This window comes from Melozone crissalis, unplaced genomic scaffold, assembly GCF_028551555.1.
Source record: "Melozone crissalis strain CALT ecotype California unplaced genomic scaffold, PUWL_Pcris_2 ptg000018l_1, whole genome shotgun sequence".
Lineage (NCBI taxonomy): Eukaryota > Metazoa > Chordata > Aves > Passeriformes > Passerellidae > Melozone > Melozone crissalis.
The window spans coordinates 12,573,218-12,595,158 of NW_026535796.1; the positions used below are offsets into that span (position 1 = coordinate 12,573,218).

Genomic DNA, 21,941 nt, shown 5'->3' on the forward strand with positions numbered 1-21,941 from the left:
GGCAGCACAAGACAAGCCAGGATGCATCACTGCTCCTCTACATGGGGAACACCCTCGTGTTGTTTGCTCATGGGGAAAGGCTCTGTTTACCCAGCGGGAGCCAATGCAATTCCTACACAAAGCCTGTAAGTACATTCAAAGGCTCAAAAGTAATCTGAAACAGGTCCATTCTCCCCTCCAACTCCATAAATACAATCCAAATTGGGTCATCTTCTAACAATAAATGAATGATACTCACTTAAGCCTTTGCTACACTGCTGACACGATCTAGGTCCTTTCATTCTCCTTGTACTGCAAGTACTAAAGATGCTTTTGTACATCCTCTGAAGTACTCCATTTAAAAACCATGGTAACTAGGGCACTGCATTCAGCTGCTCTTGGAAAGAAAAGCCATTCCCCTTCCCTCTCAATAGGCTCTTAGAAGGCTTGGATAGCAAAATATTGCCTAATCCAAACTCAGCTCCACCAGGATGGCTGGAGTTGGGTGCTGGGCAGAGGGGTGAGCACAACTACTGGGTACCACTCGGGTTTGTGGTGTGACAAACACCAGTCATTGTGTTTGTGACAAACACAGTCAATGTCCCCACATGCAATGAGAGCCATTACCTGCGTCCTGCATCTAAACAGCACCCAAAAGTCCCGTTTTAAGTCACGAGTGACAGCACAACTGCAGCATTCCACAGGTAAAACACTATTTCCTTTAAAAGCTACTGGGTGCTCCTAAACATCTCAGGTTCATTTTAGGGGATGACAGGATTATTCCATTTCAGTACTTCAGCATGACAAGGACTACAGGAACCAAGAAGAAAGTTTTTCTGTTATTTTTGATTGGCAGTAAAAGTTTAAGGGTTTTGGTGTTGTTTTATTTCTTGCTCATTCCAAATGCCTCAGAACTGTGAACTTCCCTGCACTGTAGCTTTTGAAGTTTGCCTGCTGGCACCAGAATCCCCTTCCTTTCTGCCATGGAAACATTCAGAGATGTGGGCACGAAGATCAGATGGAAAGAGCGAGGCAGCTCCCACTAAAAAGCCATTTACGAGGAAAAATATCACCATCCTAAAAAAGGGACATTTGTCTGAAATGGAAGGTTCATTATTTGTATTTTTTAGAAAAACATTCATTAAAAACAACCCAAAAGACATGCACTAGCACCAGAAAGTCTAACAACTTTAACATGACCTAACTGTTTCTTTATTCCTTATATACAATTTTAGCAGACTTTTTCCAAATCCCACTATATACTGTTATGGAGCCACGTTCCAAGATTTAGGGTTTTAAATACAGAAGCCTTTAACCACAACATCTGCAAAAGTACCTTTAAAAAAAAAAAAACCAAAACCAAAAATCAAAAAGAACTCCTTTCAAGTTCTGTCCTGTTATGGAGGCCATTCCCTAATTGATGCACAGAAGCACTTTGAGCCTCTCTGAAGGAAGCAGCATTGGATTCACAACAGTATTGCTGCAGAGGACTTATAACAAAATTCATGTCTGTTTGAAAGAGATTCAAACTTGGGAGAAAACAGGCAGTTTTAAAGAACACATTCTTAAATGGGGAAACTGAGGCATGTAATGATTAGCCAATTCCTCAAACAGCAAAAATATATTTCTTCTGGCTAACACACTGTCATCTTTGCTACCACAGGCTGTGTTGGTGAGAGACATGAGAGGGTGAACTGAGGACAAGTGCAGCAGTTATCCTTGAATTCCTGACTCTGCTCCTCACACCACCCACTGCTACTTTTCAGGAAGAAAACAGGAGAAAACTTAAAAAGGAAAACAAGACAACAGTGTGGGAAAATGCTCTCAACCAGCTAGGCCAGCCTAGCTTGTGTGAGACAGAGCCATAAAACCAGGTACAGCACAGCTGGCTGCCTTGAGAGACATGCAGAGAATGAAGGTGATTGGAAGCTAAACCACTGTATCCTTATTTCCAAATATAAGGGAATAATATTTTAAAAAGTATTACAACTTACATTTGAGTCAAAGAGTAAAAGCTAAAATAACAAGGGGCTTGCATGAGATGCCCCCATTGTCACATTTCAACATATGCACTAAATAAGTAGGTTTTTTATAGCCAATGTTTAGCATTGCTTTGCTGCTATCTTTCTTGAGACTCCAAGAGCATTCTCCTCCATATGAACTGCACAAGATGAGAGGAAAAAAAATAGGAAAAGCTACTACCACTCAGGGTATTGCTCTGGCAGGCCTCTGCTCATTTAGGCTTTTGAAGGCGGAAATTTTTTATGGGAATTAATGAAGAGAATTACCTCTGGAGCCTGCTGCTCCCTGCCATCTCTCCTGGGATGAGTACAGCAGCTCCTGGCTGCACTCCCTTGTCTCACTGAGGATGAGACAACTGGGAAGTCTGCTCACAGGCAAGTTTATGAATGTTTCAGCAATTGCCTCCTCCTTCAAGTAGCTGCTCAAAAGCGTCCCCAAGCCCGGGCCTGCTGGCACAGCATGTGGCTGCTGTAACTAACGAGCCCCTCTGTTTGTAACCCATGCCCTGACAGACTGTGCCACGTGAGCACAGAACGCTCACTCAGCCACAGGCACTCCCTGCTCCCAACCTGCTGCAAGGCTTCTCCATCCCCTGCACCCTGGGGGACAGCAGCCCCTTGAATTCAGAGTGACAAAGGCTGGCACTCTCTTCTGCAGGCTCTGCTCCAGCTGAAAGGCAGAGGGTCAGCAGTAAGTTCTCTGACTGTATTCACTCTGCTTTGCAAAGCCAGACTGCGCCAAGTTTCATCTCACAGTGGAAAGGACACATGGGCACACCAAGCCCCACAAAAGTTTAGTTCCCAGGACCACTGATGCCAGATAAGACTGTGGCAAGTCACCTTGTGTAATGTGTAACACTACTATCTGTCACCTGTGGCCCAGGCTCTGCTCCTCCCTTCAGGGGAAGGATATGGCCATGGCACAACTCAACTTCAACAGCAGAATTTTGGTGTAATGTTGCCACAAGGTTCTTCAGGAACACAAAAGACCAAAGAATGCTACTTGCATTTGAAGCAAAAGACAGAGAAGTCTGCAGTGCTTTGTTGTAGCATAAGAGAAAACAGCAACAAAACACTTTTTGAAAGAGAGCAGATGACAGCTACCCGGTTCTACTGCTGTTATTCCTAAAGAAACAACAATCACATTCTGGTCACAGGTGAAGAACAAATCCTACATGCACAGTGAATACAAGTCTCACAGACTGTGGGACCATTGAAAAAACAGGAGAGGAAATTTTCTGCTAAGCCATCAGCACCTGATCAGGCAGGCAGCTATTTCCTCTGCTCAGACTCATCAATTAGGCATCTTAGTGCTTGGGAGCCATGGCCATGGACAAAGGTTGTTCTCAATCTGACACAGGAACAGGCACCAGAAGATGGGGAGAGAGTTTCAAGGAAATTTCATTGGAAAGAGAAAGCAAGACACACAGGAAAGTTTCACCAGAACGAGTTACCACGCAGTTTTTACTCTGTTGTTGTTGATGGATCTCCAATCCTCCAACATGGGCCAGCACAGAAAAAACACGAGGCTTAGCAAAGAAGTAGAAATCTGTAGGCTTAACTTCTGGGCTGCTCCCTTCCTCATCTCACCTGGAGCAAGAGCTGGCAAAGCTGTCCCATTGCCCCCAAGTCCATACCAAGCAATATGCACAACACAGAAATCCATAAACATTCAAATACAAATCTTTGCAGAAGGGAGATCAAATAAAACAGGAAGTTAGGCTGCTGTAAGTGTACTATCTATTGTAGAACATGATGATCAATTTGTTGGTTGCATCATTATTTCCATCAAGCCATCTGAAGCAGTCGTCCTCTCGTACAGGAACCTGTGAGTTAGGCCTTGGATGTGCTGGATTTTTCTATGTGCATGGACATCAGCTCTGGAAAATTTTAGAAAATGGGGCTGGTTATTTTCTTATCACAGCATTTGGAAAACTGAAGCGAGTTCATTTGTGGCTTTCAGTACTTTAAACTAAGTGAATAAATGGAGAGAGCAGCCAACTTTTGTCTTCATCTAGATGAATTGCTGAGATCATGTTGCTAGCTAACATCACTCTCACTTCGTTTTTGGCTGGAGAGGCAGACAGTGCAAAGGGGTGTCCAGTTACAGAATGGCAGCACTGATAAATTGCCTAAAGTTTTAGCAAGAAAATAAATGCAAGATGTGCAGCAAAAATGCCTGCTGAGTAATAGATGTGGGGTCATGTGGGCATGTTTCTAAATTCCTTCTCTTCAGTATGTTTAACAACTCTTCCAGCTAGAAGCACAGAATGCTTTTGCAACTAAGTCTGACATTACTCCATTTTCCCTTCAATTAGAGGTCAGTTCTAATCCCCTCCAAAGCATCCACAAAGCATTTGCCTGAATTCAGACTCCAGAGTAGCACACTCAAAGCAGACAGTGGATCATCATGAAATATTAAGCTGTGGACACCACAAAAAAAAGGTACCTATGTACTGAGGCAAGAAAGAAAACAACCTGCACGACCCACTGGTGTAATACAAACCATGTTAGGAGCAAAAAACAACTCTTCACAGTGAAAGACCAGGAGACAGCAGATAAAAAGTTAACCAGAAGGAGGAAACACTTCTTCCAAGTGACCCAGAATTGTGCTGTGGCATGTTCTGCTACTCAGAGCGAGTTACAGAGAGTCTGCAAAGTATCATGGAAGCTGCAGGAGGACAACACAGGTGCAGCTGTTGAATCTTGAGACTCCTCCTTCCCTGAGGATTCACTCTGTTTGTCACTAGGGAAGGATACTGGCCAATGTGGACCTTGCTTGGAGCCAGCGTGGCAGGTCTTCCATTCTTGAGCTACCACACACATTACAAGAGAGCTGGAAAAGGTTTGGGCTCAAGCATTTAAACCCTTTGACCTGGCATCTTAAGGACTGTCTCTGACAGGACTCTGAAATACAAGCAGAACAAGAGGGGATCACAGATCCTTCCAACTGTTCTTGCAGAGAACATCTTTCCTAGACAGAGGATTCAGAGGGGAAATGTTCTCTCTGGTGTAGAGCCCCAAGCAGTGAGATACAGCATGTCCTGTCTTCTCCACAACATGACACTCTGAAACAGAAGCTGCAAGTGTTCACAGTTCAAACCTGCAGCTCAAACTCCAGGACAGAGATCCCCAATGTGTGACACAAAATTTATCCAGCATCTACCATCATCAGCCCATTGGAAAAGATACACAGCCTCATGATTAATGGGCCACAAACTTTGTAGAGGAAATCTGAGGGCAAGAGGCATCTCCATCTGCTTGGACATTGCTGCCACACAGACCACTTCAATCGTAGATGCTGCAACAACCAGATCATGCTTACAAACCTCTTGCACCACCAGACATGACAAACTTCCAGGAAGACACAGCAAGATGACCTCTCTCACCACAGCTTTCCCAGGCACAGCACACCCTCTCAAAGGCATCAGTTGGTAGCTGATGCTGGAAGGCTGTGCAAGTCAGTGTACTCACAAGGAACACAAAGGCGGTGCTGTGCACACTGCGGAACTGAAGGAGCTTTAAACCACTTTACTCCTGCACTTCTCCTCAGACCAGGGCACTGTTTCCAAAGCTGCTCCTCTGTTTCACTAAGTATCTGAGTCAAAACCTGGCACAAACAAACTGGCCAGGGTGTCTTTGGGTGTGTTTTGCTTCCAAAACAAAACTCTCTTTCATTAACAGTGCAAACATTCACTGCAGGGAGGAAGCTGATCCACTCGACTCTAAGGCTCGGCTGTCTGTCAGAAGATGCACGAATGCAAGGTGCAGGAAACAGGTTGAGGGCTCACACAGAGGACACCTCTATCTCCTTGAACCAGGAGCTGAGATCCTTCTCCTTGTGGCAACCAACCCTCCAGAATAAACGAACAACAAAATCAGACAGGCCTCTTCTTCTGAAGGCTTTTTAGCCACTTCTGCTTTAAGACAGGAAATCTTTAGGACTTTATCCAGATCGTTCAACTTGTCCTCCAAGCCACAGCAGCTTGTCAGCATTCTGCCTGGATGTCAGGCTCTGCATGTGCACATAAAAGGAATCATTTGCTCACTGCTGTAGCTACTTTCTAACCAGGCTGACAAAATGCTTCTGATTCTTTGTGCTCCTGTCGTGCTTCCCATCCTAGGCAGCTGCTTCAAGTGTTCATGCACACTAAGAGCACTGAGGTACTTTCACACCAGGTTACTCATTTCTGACTAGAAGCAGCCAAGAATTTTAAGGAACTAAAATCATAAGTTAGCAAAATTTCATGAGGATTCTCTCACCAGTTGCTGGTTAAATAGAAAACTGAGCTTTGTGGACATTGCAGACAGTAATAATGAGAGTGATGATCATAATTAGAAAATGTGGGCCCGTCTCTGTGTGCTCCACAGAGAAGTGCAGATAAGCAATATGGCACTAATCAGCTCTGGGGCTGGAAGGGACACTCAGCAAAGGATGTGAAACCCTTTGCTACTGGAAAGGTGCACACACAAACATGTTATGCTTTGGGGCTGACAAATGCCTCAGCTGAGAAGGTTAAAACCAGGACATCCCATCAATGGGGTCTGTGCATTCATGGTCCCCCAGCTGTGAGAAAATGAGAGCTGACAGCAGTGCCAATACAAGCAATCTGTCCTCTCTCCTGTTCACTAGGTCTGTGTGCCGACGATGCAGCCTGCGGGCACATTACACCCCCTCTTTGGATTTGGCATCCAGCTACAACAACCCTTTCTCTTCTTTCTTCTCTCACCTTGGGCTTCTGGCAACTGGTAGTGTAACCAGAACAAACAATCCTCCTGCTCCTGTGCTTGCAGGGATGCATCCTTAAGCCAGCATTCCAAATGCTGTGGTAATAAAAACAGTCACCTGAGCATCACTGCCTTGTGCCAGACGTTCAAATGAACCAACCCACCTCAGCCTGAAGTGCCCTGTGGACCAGGGGCTCCTCTCCTGCTGCCATGGAGAGATGCTCATTCAGAGTGGCCAAACAAGTCCCTCAGCACTGCCACAAACCAGTGCCACACTCTGCTTTAACATGCAAAGTGAAAACAGAGGCCAATGCTGGGACAAAGTTTCTTCCTTCCTTCCTTCCTGCCTGCCCACAAGAGAACCAGAGCTGCCCTGGAGAGGCACATCTCAATTCTTCTGAACAGAGCAAGACCAGAGTCTTGGCCTCGTAGTCTCTGCATCCTCAGAGCTGCATCATCATCAGCTACTTCCTATCACCCAGCCTGCTTCTGCCTAGGATAGCACCATCTGCATCACCATCAAACTATGAAGTGCCTGCCATCTCCAAGCTGCAGATTCCTGGCCGAAGCAGCAAGCCTTTGGAAGTCTCTGATGACTTGTTTTTTCCTACCTCACCTATATCAGTTCATCTGAATAGCAGATGCTTCCTTTGTTAGTTTTGGTTTCTGTTTTGCTCGGAGGTTTGCTTGCTTTTTTTATTTGAGCTGCTCTTAACAAAAAGCCCAGCTCCAGGCATGGTGTGACCTGTGCATTAGGAAGACTGGCAGATTGCTCTTTTTTGATCTGCTAATGCAGCTGATTTTTTTCCTCTTCATTTCCAGGGAAGGTGAATAGCTGAGCCCCCAGGAAAGAGACACAGCAATTACACTTACCTCAGACCAGCAGAGCATTTTAGTGCAGAGCTTGCACTGAGCTGGTGCCCTCCGGCATCTGCTCTGTAGACAAGAGCACACCAGGGGACAAGTGCAGCAAAGGGGGAAAGCTGACAGCTCCTGCCTCTCTGCTGCAAAGGGTATCCCAAAAATCCTTCCAAGAACATCAAATAAGCCTCTGCTCTTCTGCTACTTTCATAAATTGAAATTCTAGATTTGGAAGGAAAACAGTATGTAACTGAAATTAATCTAAAGAATCACCTCATTGTTAGGGTCACATTTCCACAAAAATAGGAGGTGATTGCCAAATTTACAGATCAATGCAGCTTTCTAGAGTTCTCAGTAAGCATAACCACTGTGACTTTTCAAGTGCAGTCCAATATCTAATCCTTCACTAAATAAATTTATAGTTAGGTATAAATATGAACAGTTACATCTACAAGTGAGGCTTTACAGAAGTAAAAATACACACTGTATAACTTTTGCAGGGTATTCTTATCAATACATGAATCATATTTTCATGTGTACAACTGCAACTATTAAGAAAGGATTAGGCATCTTGTACCTAGTCTAGTGGAAGGCGTTCCTGCTTATGGCAGGGGAGTTGAAGGAGATGATCTTTAAGGTCTCTTCCAACCCAAACCACTCTGATTCTGTGATCTAGCTGCTAAATTATTAACACCAAGTCTGTTTTCCCATGCATCATCCTTGCAGCTTTTGCAACCTGGTTAGGAACAGCATGGGATTATTTTATAACAAATACCAACCAATACACGAGGGGAGGAAGTACAGAAGAACAAAACTGCCTTGTACCTTTGCCGCATGCCAAACTGGAAGGACAGAACCAAAGTGAATCTTGGTTTGTATAGGAGCTGTTTTTAGCTAGACTAGTATTACCATTACTACCACTACCATTACCTCAACAGCATAATTAATGAGTTATGGCAAGATTATAATAACAGTTCTTTAAAAGTTGTGCCAGTTGCCAACCCTATCTGTATCACTTTGCATGACAAAGTGTGCCAGGCCTGATATTCTGCTCAGCAATGGAAAAAACAGCTTTTTGGGCAGACCCCAGGACAAACACTGACAGGCAGACACAGCAGCTGGTTTTTCCACAGATGCCGAGAGACGAGTACACTCGCAGGCTTTTCCATACATACACAGACATACAAAGTCCCTTGACTCAAAGCAAGTTAATTCAAAGGGTTTCCATCAGGAAAGCAGGAGTCTCTTTCACAACATGCCTGCCAACCCTCCAAGGCTGGAAAGCTCAAGCATATAGTCCACAGACCTTTTTTCCTTTTTCTTTTACTCACAGTTAACATACCGATAGCCTTGGCATCAGGCTACTTACAGAAACATTCTCTTTCAACACTAGCAGTAAAAATATTCAAGAGAGCTTTGTAGTTAAGGTAGAGAATAAGCTAATTTAAACACAACCCAGGCTATCTGCAGGGATTTTAATACACCAGGCAAAAAGAGCCAAAGAGAGAAACCACTGCAGCACGGAGATGGCTACTAGTCCTCTTGCCTTGGAGGCCTGAAGGGGATCTCCCTCTCAGTGCCAGAAAGAGAAGGAAACAGCATTTTCACTCACAAATAATATTCAAAATGTAAAATATGAGTCCTTCTGAAAATTACATTTTTTTAATTAACCTCTAATTCTAACCAGATTTTTCAAGTAGGGGCATCCTCAAGTTCTTGTTATACCTTAGGCATTTTTAGGTAATGATGACTACACCTACCTAAGGGATGCTGCCATGCCAGGGCTAGGTCCTTTAGTAAATTACCCCTTCATTTAACCTACACATAAAGCCTCCTGAAGGCTGAACACCAGTGTTTTTGGCTGGTATTTGAAAACAGCCAAAGGAACAGCTGCTTCAAGCAACTTAAGGGAAACTGAATTAAAGAAGGAAAGAAAATGCATCTTTTCCTATGGAAATAAAAATCATCACCATGCTTAGAATATTACTCCAGGTCAACATAAGCAAACTGTTGTGAAGAAAATTGTCTTCTTTGTACTTCATACTTCAACATTGTTTTGAAGATAAATAATTACTATCCCTCCACATCTATCACCAGTCTCCTCAGAGGGGTTGATACAGCATGGCATGACTTGAAAGGAGAACAAGGGCTGAAAAAGGAACACAAGCTCCTCTGCTCTGAGACCAACCCACTGCCAGGAGCAAGCACATATTGCTGTCCCACCACACAAACCAACCAAGAAAAAGCATCTCCCAAAAAACCCCAACGGTTTTAAGTGAGATTAAAAGGACTTGAGTTTGCAGTTTATACACACGAACTCAGAAAAGATGCTCTGAGAAACGTTCTTCTTTTGTGGTTTCTCTAACAGCATCACCATTACATCATTAAAGGGGAGAAACTAATTCGTTCAACATGCATTCAACCTCTAGTCTCTTAATCCAAACACTTCTCCATTGCCATTTGAACAGTCAGATGTCATGGAGGCTGTTTTGACTAGAAAACACACCACTGATTTCTCCCATGTGGATTTTATTACAAAACTCTGTTGTCACACTAGGTGGAAAAAAGCTAATTCAAAGGATGAAAGAGGACAAGGACTTGAGAAGAGGCTATTAATCTCTACATGTGCTCCATTCTCTGCCTCCACCCTCTATTTTTCCCCCACCATCTAAAGGGGAACTATAGCCAAAGGAGCACATTGTTTGTCAGAGCGTATCCAACTGGGCTGGTCAGCTGCAACAGTCCTGGCACTGCATGTTCAGGCAGTTAGCACTCAGGAAACCTATCTGCTGAGCATCAGCTCACACACTGCAAATGCTGCAAGGTCATGGTAACCAGTGGCAGCTGAGAAGATCGTAGTGACTTGCTGTGGTTGGTGCCTCACATCCTGCCCCTGCAGCTGGCTCACACAGCCCCCTCATTGCTGGATCAGCAGACTCCTGGGACCCAACAGACCAGGAGACCTTGTGCCCGCTCAACAAGACCAATGATCATTAAAAGAGAGGGGAAGAAGTCAGACACATCCTAGGAGACATCACTGCTGTGCTACAAGTACCATATACCAGGGTTGATGTAACCCAAAGCTGTTCACTGCTATTGCAGTGGAAGGGGGAATACCCAAAAATGCAAATCAACCACCATCTCAAATAAACAATATTTAGTTCCAGAAGAACCTGAGTGGATAAATTCTTTATTGCAACTCATTTTAAATTAGGGAAGCAAATTTAAGAGTTTGCACAGCCAGATCATCGTGCTCTGAACAAACCAAGGGAGGTTTGCAGATGTACACCATGCTGACCACAGGGTTCAGCTTCTGAGTGCAATGTAGGTAAAGAGACACTTTGGTGCAAAGCTATGTCAAGCCTGGTAAACATATGCATAAAGATCCTATTAATGACCTGGTATTTCTGCAGGGAATTGGGGGAGTTTGAAAATAGGCATTGGTCTGGAAGAGTGGAATAGGTTTAACAAGTGGGATGCTCTGTAGAAACCAGTAGTGGCTGGTTCCGTTGCTAGAAATGTTTCAATGGAAGTTAACTCCCACAAGGTCACCAAGTCCTGCTCAAAGGTGAATTCAGCACAATCTTAACTGAAAGTGGCCAAAACCAAGCAAAAGCTATGCAAGAACCACCCTTTCAGAAACTCCAATGTGAGTGCTGCAAACAGCTTTCCTGCCCAGAGCTTTTGAATATGAGGCCTTCTATAACAGGAAAGAAATATTTTCTGCAAAGTGACCCAAAAGACTTCAGAAGTATTTAGGAGACTGCTTTCCCCTTTTGTCAAAGTCCAAAGGGGAAAAAAGCCCATAAAAGTGGAATATAATGTGAACAATGCTGAGCTATTCATTCCAAAATGAAAGCTGCTTCTGAGAGAGCAGGGGAAATACCCACCACAATAGCTTTGGAAAACACTGCCCAAAACCCTCAGGAAAAGAACAAAACAAGGAAAACATACTTTCAAAAATCAAAAATTATGAAAGTAACACAGAAGAATTACAGCAATTGCATGCTAGGAAATAAAGACCAAAAAGAAAATCACCATGGTCAAGCCATTTATCCTGGCTCCCATTAGCCTGGTTTCTACTTAGTTTAATCCAGGACTGCACTGAGTAGAAAACTGGCACAGGGGTTTTGGCAGCTGCTGGCACTTACAGCGTGCAGGGTTCCACCCCCTGACCCTCCCCACTGCAATGCTCCCACAGCTTCCACCTGGATGCAGGACAAGCCCAGCCACCACACCTGGGCTGCTGGCACCATGCCAGGGCAAAAACAAGGCGTGGAGGATTGATTTCAATCCCTTAAAAAATCCTCTTTGATATAGATGCAATCTGCTAAATCCCTGGGGAACTACACTTCTCCTTGGTGTGCTCCATGCAACATGGAGGTCTGGAAACATGTGGGGCAGCACTGTCAGCACCATTGAAGGCTATGCATGTGCCTGGCCCTGCCCTCCTGAAGAACCCTTTGACAGTCTCTTTTCACTCAAAGCATGAGCACTGAGGCTCCAAAAACAGCTACCCTAGAAATTATTTTTTTAGAAGAAATGCATATTTCAGGAATGAGTTAATACACTTGGAAGGAAGCACTAGCCACCTCCTTGTACTGGCATTTTTCCAGCCTCCCAAAGCCTACCACCAGCCCTGCCACAGCAATTTTGCAAGGTTAGATAAATAACGAAGGAAATGGACAAGTCACAGTTCTGGAAACCTACCAGAAACCTTTGCCATTTCAGGTTGCCATTTCTACCTTTTTTCTCAGCCTCATCTTCCTGCACCCTGGTGTGGGACCCTCCAGCATCCTCTCCAGGGCACTTGAAGTCCAACCACAGCTGCACAATGGCCAGCTGTGACTTAACTCTGCTTCTTCTCTACAGCTAAAAGGCCAGGAGCAATGCAAGACCACTCAGGTTTTATGGACTGCACCATCTACAGCATCCTGGAACCCAGCAAGGGGTCCAAGCAAGAGGCTGTAACTTCAGTCTCATAAATCACCAGCATACCAAACCCGTGTTTTCCAGCAATGCTATCGTTCTCCTCCCCTTCCCCTCTGCCACAGTATCTCAATGACCTAAAACCACTTATTATTTATCAATCCAGCAATTCTGAGAGGCCTTAGGAGGAAAAAACACTCCAATCCTTATCAGATGAGAGCAGCAGGACTCCAAAGCAGAGCATTGGTACTTGTCTGGAAAAAGTGGAACCACTCAGACAGTCTCAAGGAAGGAGCAAAACATAGCCAAAACCATCCTTAATGAAAGCTGTACCTTTTCTCCGAGGAAGACTAACAAGTGAACTACAAGGAAACTCAGCTAAAAAGAAAAACTAACACAATCTCTTGTGAACTGATAAAATATGAGATAGCCCACTGCATCCCCAGCTTAGAGAGAAGAAGCAGAATATTCTTACCATTTAGTTTCTTTCTAAATTCGGGATAAGGTTTTTTTGGTAAGCCTGGATTTCACCTGAGGGTAATGCAAAAAGGAACATAAAAAATCCCAACATGAATGACAACTGAAGAGCAGCCATCTGTGTGGGCGTCTCTCTTTCCAAACAAAACTTGGAGTGAAAAGGGTTTTCCAATGAGCCAGCCAAGAAAAGGGAAACTTCATCAAGAATCACAGTGGGATCTGCCTGGAGAGTATGCTGCATGCAAGTAGCAGGGCTAAAACCACTCCCCCTGCCACTACCAGCAGTCCTCCCAGATGTCCATCTGTCCACTGTTCCTTATTTTCCCTTTTCAAAACCGTGGTGAAAGCTGCTGGGGAGGACACGACGTGTGACAAGTAATTACAGAGCAAAGCAGAGCAGAGGCACCTTTGGGGATAAGCAGCAGTTCAGGCAGTCACCAAATGCTGACCCTCCATGAGGGCTGCATGAGGTCTCTGCTTGTGAAACCAAACTGAGGACCCTGGCACAGCTCTGCTGGGAGGGCTGGGTAAGCACCAACTGTGGAATGCCCACAGAACTGCTCACCTGCACCAAAGAGAGGTTTTTAAAACAGCAATCTGGAATCAGCTCCGTTCTTTGCTGCAGGAAACCCAGAGACTGCTGGGGTTCCCACTGCTGCACCCTCCCATGCAGATGTGGGCTCCAGCACTCAGCCACAGACATGGCAGCTCCTCACCTGCCCCAGGACCTGAGGCTGCCAGCCAAGTTCAGCTCTCAGCCTGCTTAAAACTCAGCACATTTGCAAGGCCCAGGGTCAAGCTAGAGCAGATGGAATGCTCAATTAGGCTGCTCAGCCTCTATCCAAGCCCTTCCAGAGCAGCTCCTGTTACACCACTGGAGACAGGGTATTGATTCAGACATTAGCAGTTTACATGAACCTTTGGGCCAACCCAGGACAGTGATTTTCAGTGTCTTTGCCAGCAGATTACAACATATGCCCACATACTTCAAGCATAGTTCAATGATATCAGCAAAAATTCACTGATAGAAAAAATATTTTCCTATCAGAGTACAGAAAACTCGAGGTGGACATCTCCTCCTCCACAAACTCACCCGTCTGGAGCGAACCCTTCCTGAGCATCAGAAAGAAAGCTGACCCAGGGGTGCCCTGAGATTCCTGCTAATTTTCTAGCAAGCCACTCTAAGAGGAATTTGAGCTGAATATTGACATGCTTAAGGCCATTTAAAACAGAGACTGGCTTTCCTAACATATCAGTGTTTTTCCAGCCTCGGAGAACAAGAGACAGAGAGGAAGAGAATTGCTTTTGGGGAGAAAGCACTAATAAGATAGGAATTTCCCTGAAATAATTAGCAATGTAAGGAAAAACCACAAAACCCAACCACCCACCAACTTTCCCTAAGGAACAGCTTCAAACCTATGAAGTCTCTACATCCACAGGCCGCCAGGTGTATGGCAAGCATGGGGCCTGCTTCTGCATAAACACTGGGGCACAGGAGAGCATCTGCATCCCAGATGGACAGGGGATTTGCAAATAGGTTTGCAACTAGGAAGTCCCCAGGGAACTAGGGAAAATTGAATAGCTAAAACAATCCTGATCTGCCAGCTAATACAGATGGTTTTTAACAGAAAGATAACAACAGGCCTTAGGAAGACATAAGCCCTCTCCCCCATGGAGAGAAGAGTGTAATTTTGGCACTTACTTTTTCCTAGTCTTCTCAGGAAGCTTGGCAGGAAATGGTAGAGACTTCCTCCACTGCATAAATTCTTTTATCAGGCTAAATTAGATTAATTCCTTCAGGAAGATTACTGCTCTAGGCAGATGATGAGTGCTCCTACCTTGATTCTCATGGTGCTTCTACCCCAATGACTGAAACAGCACTTAAAAATTTTTTTTCATCCCCAATCCTTTCACAAAGACCTGCAGGTCTGTTAGCTGCAAGAAACATATACCCACTTGTTCCAAATGTAGAATACACCTAAATTCTTAGTATTACTTCCTCTCTTTTTTTTCTGGTTTCCAAACACTCAGAAAAAAATTGGAAGTCTTTCTCCTTGTTTTCTTAATGTAACCATGACAAAGTTGCTATGCAATTGTCTGTTGGGGAATTGGGGCAGGAAGAAAAAGAAAGATAAAGCAAACTGCTGGAGTTAACCTGCAGCAGGAAACAAATAATTTACAGGCTCACATATGGAATCAACTCTCATTTTTTCAGAGGAGCAAGTACCAAAGGCTTTGCACAGTCATTGACTCTCTGGGGTCATTCTCTGATGTCTGGTGCTTGCAGCACTACCAGCTAATGGTAACAAAGATTACTCTGTAAAAGGAGTGGTGGAAATGTCTGAGGAGATGCAAGACCAAGAAGAAAATAGCCCTTCACCCCTGAAAGGTTGCTGCTCATGTGAGAAACCAGTACAAGACCCAGAGTAGTTAGAAGCAGTTGGTGAAAGCAATGAGGCATGTGAAGACAGTTTGTCCCTGGAGCAGCAGCTGGGGAAGAGAGGAGAGGACAGCTGCAGCACTGCCCCAGGACATCCCATGTGCCACCCTATTCATTTCAGGGTATCTGACAAGGGCACTCAAACATGGCCATGATACATTCCCCATCATCAAAAAGCTCAGCCCTCTGTGAGCCTCCATTGGCCCCAAACGGGGCTGCAACAGGACAGTGCAAGGCTCTGCAGGGACAGAACTTCTCCCATGGATGCTGTGGATAAGGTGACTTTGCTAATTCCCTGCTCAGGGTCAGGTCAAAAGGTTGGCTCATTGACCACCTGCCCCTGAGCAGCACTCCCCACCCACTGCTGGTTAACCTCTGTGGCAGCCATCAAAAGGAAAAGCAAGAGCAACCCAGACCGAGTTATCCATTGCAGCAACACAACACTGCTCTCAACTTGCATTACCCAGCCCCTATGCTCTCACAGCAGTGTCCTAAGCTGTTTTTAAAGTCAGCATTTAGCTTTTTTGCTGGCTAATATAACATTTCCTCTCCCTTCCCCCAGTCCAAGGATTTGGCAAAATTGCTTCTTTTGCAAATCCCACTGCAAACGCTGAACTTTTGCCAGTTAGACAGGGAAAATCTTGACTAAAAATAAACCATGTTTCAGAAAATAGACCTCCTTCCAGTACAATGAAGTAGTGGATAATGCATGCAAGCAGATCTGCCAGGAGAACACAGCCTCCAGATTTGCATAAGAATCTCAAGCTCAATAGACAGCTGCAACTCCTGTGATTTATCCCATCTTAACAAAGAACAAGGGAGGGGGGGTGTCTGGTGAAAGGAGTGAGGTAAGGTTGAGGATGCTGAGATAAATCAACTTTCCACCTGTGGGGGCAGGAAGAGAAGTGCCACCATCACCACGTGCCTGCATCCCCAGTGAACCAAGCTGGTCATAACCCATTTGGGAGGGAGAGGATGGCATTCCCTGCACAGTCACTACAGAAGGCGAGAGTTTGTTACAGGAAATCCACTGCAATTCAGGCACGAGAAGAGAATGATCTGGGATTTTGCCACCTGAGTCACCAGGAGTCTGGGACACTGACTCAGTGCTGGCTCTCCTGACTCAGACACACCTGCAGCAGCTTGCTAGCAAACAGAGGCACTCCTACCTTTGCTGTTCCCCTTCTTATTGTGGTTTTCCCTCTAAGAAGAGGCCTTTTACAGCAGAAAATTAACTAAGAAAAGGAAAGCATAAGGAGAAGACTGGCCTGGGAAGCACAGGCAGTGCTCAACTAAGCAGCTGTGCTTTCAGATCCAAAGAGGGCACATTTGCTTGCTTGCTGTGATAAATCCCAGAAAATACAGGAGAATTAGGTGGAAACAGCTCCACCCTGACTCTTACTCCTCTACACGTCTGCAGCACCACCCAGACAGTCCTGGATGAACCAGGTTTTCAAGAAAGATATCTCTCCATAATGAATCCATTTCACTTTTTTAGGGATCAAGAAAGCATTATGCAGCAAGTTGTGATTATATCCTTACACAATCAAATGGGCCATTCAGGCAAGCTAAATGCAAGGCAATGCCATTTTTATGAGATCCACGAGGGACAGATGTTTGCAGAAGGAGCTGCTTCTGCTCCTAGGGCAAGCTGAAGGTTTCAGTTCAGTGTGCCAGGCCAACCCTCCTTGCCCATTAACACTCCCACAGCAGGATCATGCACCTGCTTTTCAGACCTCCCCTGAGCAACCACAGATGGCTGAATATTCCACTCCAGTTCCAGTTGCACAAACACCTGATCAGCTGTGAACACAATTCCAGACATACAACAATAGACTGCAACCCAGTCCTATATTTTTCCCTCCTCAAAGTAATCCAGAAAATGAAATTGAGATGCAAGCAGATCTGCTTGTAGCACAGCAAAGGGCATCACTGAAAGCATGTTTGGCATCTCAGGGACTTCAACTGACTTAGGCAATGCACTTAGAATGCCAAACAGCTGCAAAGAGCGCAGATTAGATTTTTCATTTGAGCACTGATGCCTTAAAGCAATAACAAACCAAATAACTCAGGCAAAAGGATGCACAGGGCAGCGCAGGGGAGGCACTACTCCACTGCTCCTGAGAGCAATCGGTGGCAGAGCAGAGCAGTAATTATCCAGGGAGGAATAAGCTGCTACAGGCTGTTCTTGCCATCCATTAAGAAAACAACAGCAGATTTGTTCACGGTTGGATACCGAGAGGCACACAGCTCCCTCCCTCCCCGCGGGGGAGCTGCCAGAGGGCGGCTGAGCAGGAGGCGCAGCAGCCCCCGAGCCCAGCCGGGATTCCCCAGCTGGAGCTCCGGGAAGGAAAAGGGAGTGCCCGTGCTAGCAGGGAGCACGGCCTCCCACGGGCTGCTCTGCAGCAATGCTGCTTTCCAGCCCTCTCCTCAGAGGGCTGTCAGCAAGGCGAAATGCAAACCTCATCTTCTGCCTGCGTTTTCACAAAACCTCTGGATAGAAAAGTCAACTATTCACTGCAGAGCAGTCTGCACCACAGGATCCATTCCACACCCGTCAGGCCTGGCCACACATTTCACCCTGGCCATATGCAGCCCCTCTTTCCCTCACCAGGAACGTGACAAACATACCTGCTCAGGGCATCAGCTTCTCCTCTAGCACTGTCAAGGAGCCAGAACACGATTCCCATGGGCATACAGGAACTGGCAAATCCTGTAAGCATTAGAGAGAATAGCAATTAGTGCCATTAATGAGCTGCCTGGTGAAAAGGAAGGATGCCAAAGCAATCTCGCGAGAATCAGGAAGGTGTTAGGTCCCTGCCCTGAACACACTCCTGCCAGCCCTGGCATCGTGGCAGAGGTACATGGCATGAGGCTGTCAGGGGACTTCTCCAAATCACAGAAGGAAGCCAAAGCAAAAGACAAGATGATGAGTCCCAAACCAAGGCTGTTCATCCAGTAAAGCCTCCTCAACAGCCAGTGCAATGAAGATAACATCTACATGCAGGGGCAGAAAAGAGGCTGGCAAATGGGATGGAAGGGATCACCTACAGTGCCCCTGCTGTGCTCCCTGAGATGCTGCTGAAGATCTGCTTCACAGCACCTGGGCAATTTCTTCTAGTTTGCAGAGGAGGCAAATCCCACATGACAGAGCCAGACCACTTCCATTTCTTCATCATCATCATTGATTCATCATTATAGTTTCATAATAAAAAAGGCTTTATATTTTCCACTGATGGCTGTATAAAGCTTTTGTACCTCAGTCACACAGAAGACATTTAACCAGCACTGAGCAAGAGCAGTGACAAAAGTCACCTCTGCAGGCTACAAAAACACCTCACTTCAGGCATGTGAAGGGCCTGCTGCATGCCAAAGGAAAGATAGCAGAAATGTTTTACAGGAAACAATTCTAAGCAGCCACAAGGAGAAGTTTTTCTGATAATACTACTGAAGCAAAGGTCACCACATCTAATGTAATTTTACTTTTCCCATCCTGTTCGTGCAATGGTTCAGGGATAGCAAGGAACATGGTGGATGAGGGACCATCCTCAGACACACTGTAACACAGAGAGCATCTGGAAGCTGAGGGAGGTAAGGAAATAGTGAGACATCTCTAGTCAAAACACTAAACCAGCAAGAGGAAGGTGCAGAATCAGCCTGACAATGTCTCATGTGCTTCCTGCCAACTGGACCTCATTATGTACTGTGAGAAAACTTACTCATGCAGCACATCAGTTTACCTTGGACTGAGGAGGAGAGACTTGCTTGCTTTCCCCAGTCTCTGCAGGTGATTCAGAAAACTGTCATTGCCAACTGGTATTCAAAGAACTGAGAAAAGTCTAATCCATTTGTGGCTCCCTCTCACTCATTTTCCCCTTTCTCCTTTCCTATTAAGGAAGGGCTGAAGGCATTTCTAAGTATGAAAAAAATGCTGAAGTCCACAAGACCACAGCACAAACCTTGGACTCCAGCCTCAATCACAAATTTTCCATCACCCTGTTGCTCTACATTAACCAAAACACAGGAGTTACTTACTTCTGTTATGTACCTCCAGGAGGGTCTTTTGCTGGTTTTTTTTGAAGCCAGTAAATGAACACTATTCAGCAGCTCTACAAGGACAGAAGTAACAGGACAAATCCAACCTGGCCAATAATCTTCAGTGGTAGCTTACGTATCGAGGTATGGAAAGAAAGGAAATTCATACCTTAACTTCACATGGCTTAAATCTGAAGGGGGGCTGCCTTACCTTCATAGGACTTCATCTGCACTGGTGCTGACCCATGCCTGCACCAGGGCTCAGCACATGGGGAGTATCAACACGGCAGCCATACAGACAACCTTTTCTCCCTCCCTCCTCCAGTTCCTTTTCCATTTAACAACTTTCCCAACTCAACTCCTACTCCTAAAAAACGCTGCAGAAACATCACTGGCAAAGTTCTAAGTCCTCACTTCCCAATACTGCCGAGCAAGGCAAAAAGAGATGCCTGAAGCTTTCTTAAGTGCTGCTGGATTTAATCAAAGCCATATGAAGATGGCCTGCTTGCCCTCCCAAAGCAACTGCAGCTCTCAGAAAAAGCACGTTGTCCCACAACAGACAGATATACTGGAAACACAGCGGAGTGCCAGGGAATCAGAGTGCTCAGCCTCTCCCTTGGTTCCCAAACTTCCTTCTCCCAGTGCCCAGCAGTCACTTGTCCTAGGGCTGCTCCTCCCCAAGACACCACCAGGCTCCAGGCAATGCAGAGCACGGATGACACATGACAGCTGAGCTCCTCTGCCGCTTTCCTGCAACTCCAACTTGTCCATCAAAATATGTATTTCTCAGTGCCACCACCCTAGCAGGCCCTCTGTGGCCTTGGCCACGATGACTCCTTGCTTGTTGCAGATTGAGGTAGTGCTGCAGAAACACAATAACCTTTTGTTTCATCTAAAGCAGCACACAAAGATTCACCAGAGTTTATAAAAAGGTTATAAACTTTTTATAGGCAGCAGAGGACTGAGTGATACTGGGTGACTACAAAGATGGGGCATCCACAACTTTTGGGAGCAACCTGTTCCAGTGCCTCACCACCCTCATCACAGAAAACTTCTCCCTTATATTCAATATAATATTCTCCTTGATACATTCAGCAGGAAGCTTTATTTAAAAGCTCAAAGTCCTCCCAGAGGGAAACCTCCCCTGGGTTAAGCAGGAAGCCAAACCCTGGCAGCATGTACACAAAGCCGTCAGTCAGCAGTGCCCCACAAAGGACTCCTCCAACACTGTAGCCTCCCAGAAATATTAATGCACTTAGCAATTCTTGCCACCCTCTTACACGGAAGGAAACTGGAGTAGAAGCAGGACATGTTCTACCAGGGGCTACACAGCTGCTCTTCAGCAAGCCATGCCCACTCCCACATGCTTATCAGCTCAACTGATCCAAAACTACCCTCTGCTGCCACAACAGGCAGTCCTGCCTTTTCTCTTCCACCACTTCTACACACCTCTACAATAGAGGTAGCAACCATCATTTGCTTGATTCAACTGGAAGCCATCTCAGAAATAAGAAAATAAAGGGGAAGAATTTCTGGCAGGAGAAGAGCCTGAGATCAGCTAAAGCTGATGAAAAGCATGACCTCAGAAAGGCACAGTGGTACATGTGGAAACCAAGATGAGGCTTCAACCTGTCATATATTTGTGTTTGCACAGGGGTAAGTAATGAAAAGTCAGTTTAACAGCTCCATTCACTACTGAGCATGCTCTGTCACTCACTGTTGTAAAGACCCATCCAAAACAGCACAGTGATTTGCCCTCTGAGGTCTCCAAACCAGGCTGATGCACCCAAACAGCAACACACCACGGCTGTGCAAGCCTTGCAGCTTACCAAGGCACCGCAGTAAAATAAAATTCCTCCAGGAGGATTGGGAATTTTTTTGTGGGGGAGAGGAGGGGGGTATTTTGTCACAGCTGAAGGGTGTTCTCAAATGGTTTCAAGGAGCAGAGGAGCAAGGACAAGCATATGCAAAGGATCTAGCAAAAGCTCTTAAGCAAAGCAGACAGCAGGAAGCTGAAAATAAATACGCAAAGCCCTTTGCAGCACCAAAGTTCAAATCCATCTGGATAGCTCTAAGGCTGTCACGGCAGCCCACAGAGGGCATTTTCCAATTCCTTGCACAGAAACCCTGGAAAATAACGATGGAAAAGTAGAAGCACAGGCTTGAACTCTAAGCCAGACCTCCATCCCAACACGTGACCAACTTCAACAGCACCAGAGTGCAGGGGGAGGAGAACACAGCCCTGCATGGTCCCCACAGGCTGCCTTGTCCCCAGCACCGGGACGCCTGAGCGCCCTCAGCCCCCACCGTGCGTCTCCTCTGGCACAGGTGTGGATGGAGGGGTTACAGCAGACACAGGTGCAGCTCAGGGTACCTATCAGAGGGGCTGCCAGCACCAGCCTTCACATGCCAGCCAGTCTCCTCACCTCCAGCACCAGCAAGAGGCACAGTCCCCAGCTAAAAAGTACAAG

The 21,941-nt window shown here is 45.7% G+C and overlaps 2 protein-coding genes across 3 annotated transcripts in view; both read right to left on the reverse strand.

Moving 5' to 3' along the window:
* RASSF7 (Ras association domain family member 7) overlaps window positions 1-6,933 on the reverse strand; it is a 233,852-nt gene extending 226,919 nt beyond the window's left edge. Inside the window, exon 1 of the mRNA XM_054276076.1 lies at window positions 6,917-6,933. The gene's annotated coding sequence lies outside the window, so the exon portion shown is untranslated. The remainder of the gene's footprint in view (window positions 1-6,916) is intronic.
* LOC128936832 (uncharacterized) overlaps window positions 1-21,941 on the reverse strand; it is a 73,650-nt gene that overhangs the window by 43,432 nt on the left and 8,277 nt on the right. For both annotated transcript variants that reach the window (XM_054276067.1, XM_054276068.1), the window contains exon 2: window positions 18,067-18,148. The gene's annotated coding sequence lies outside the window, so the exon portion shown is untranslated. The remainder of the gene's footprint in view (window positions 1-18,066; window positions 18,149-21,941) is intronic.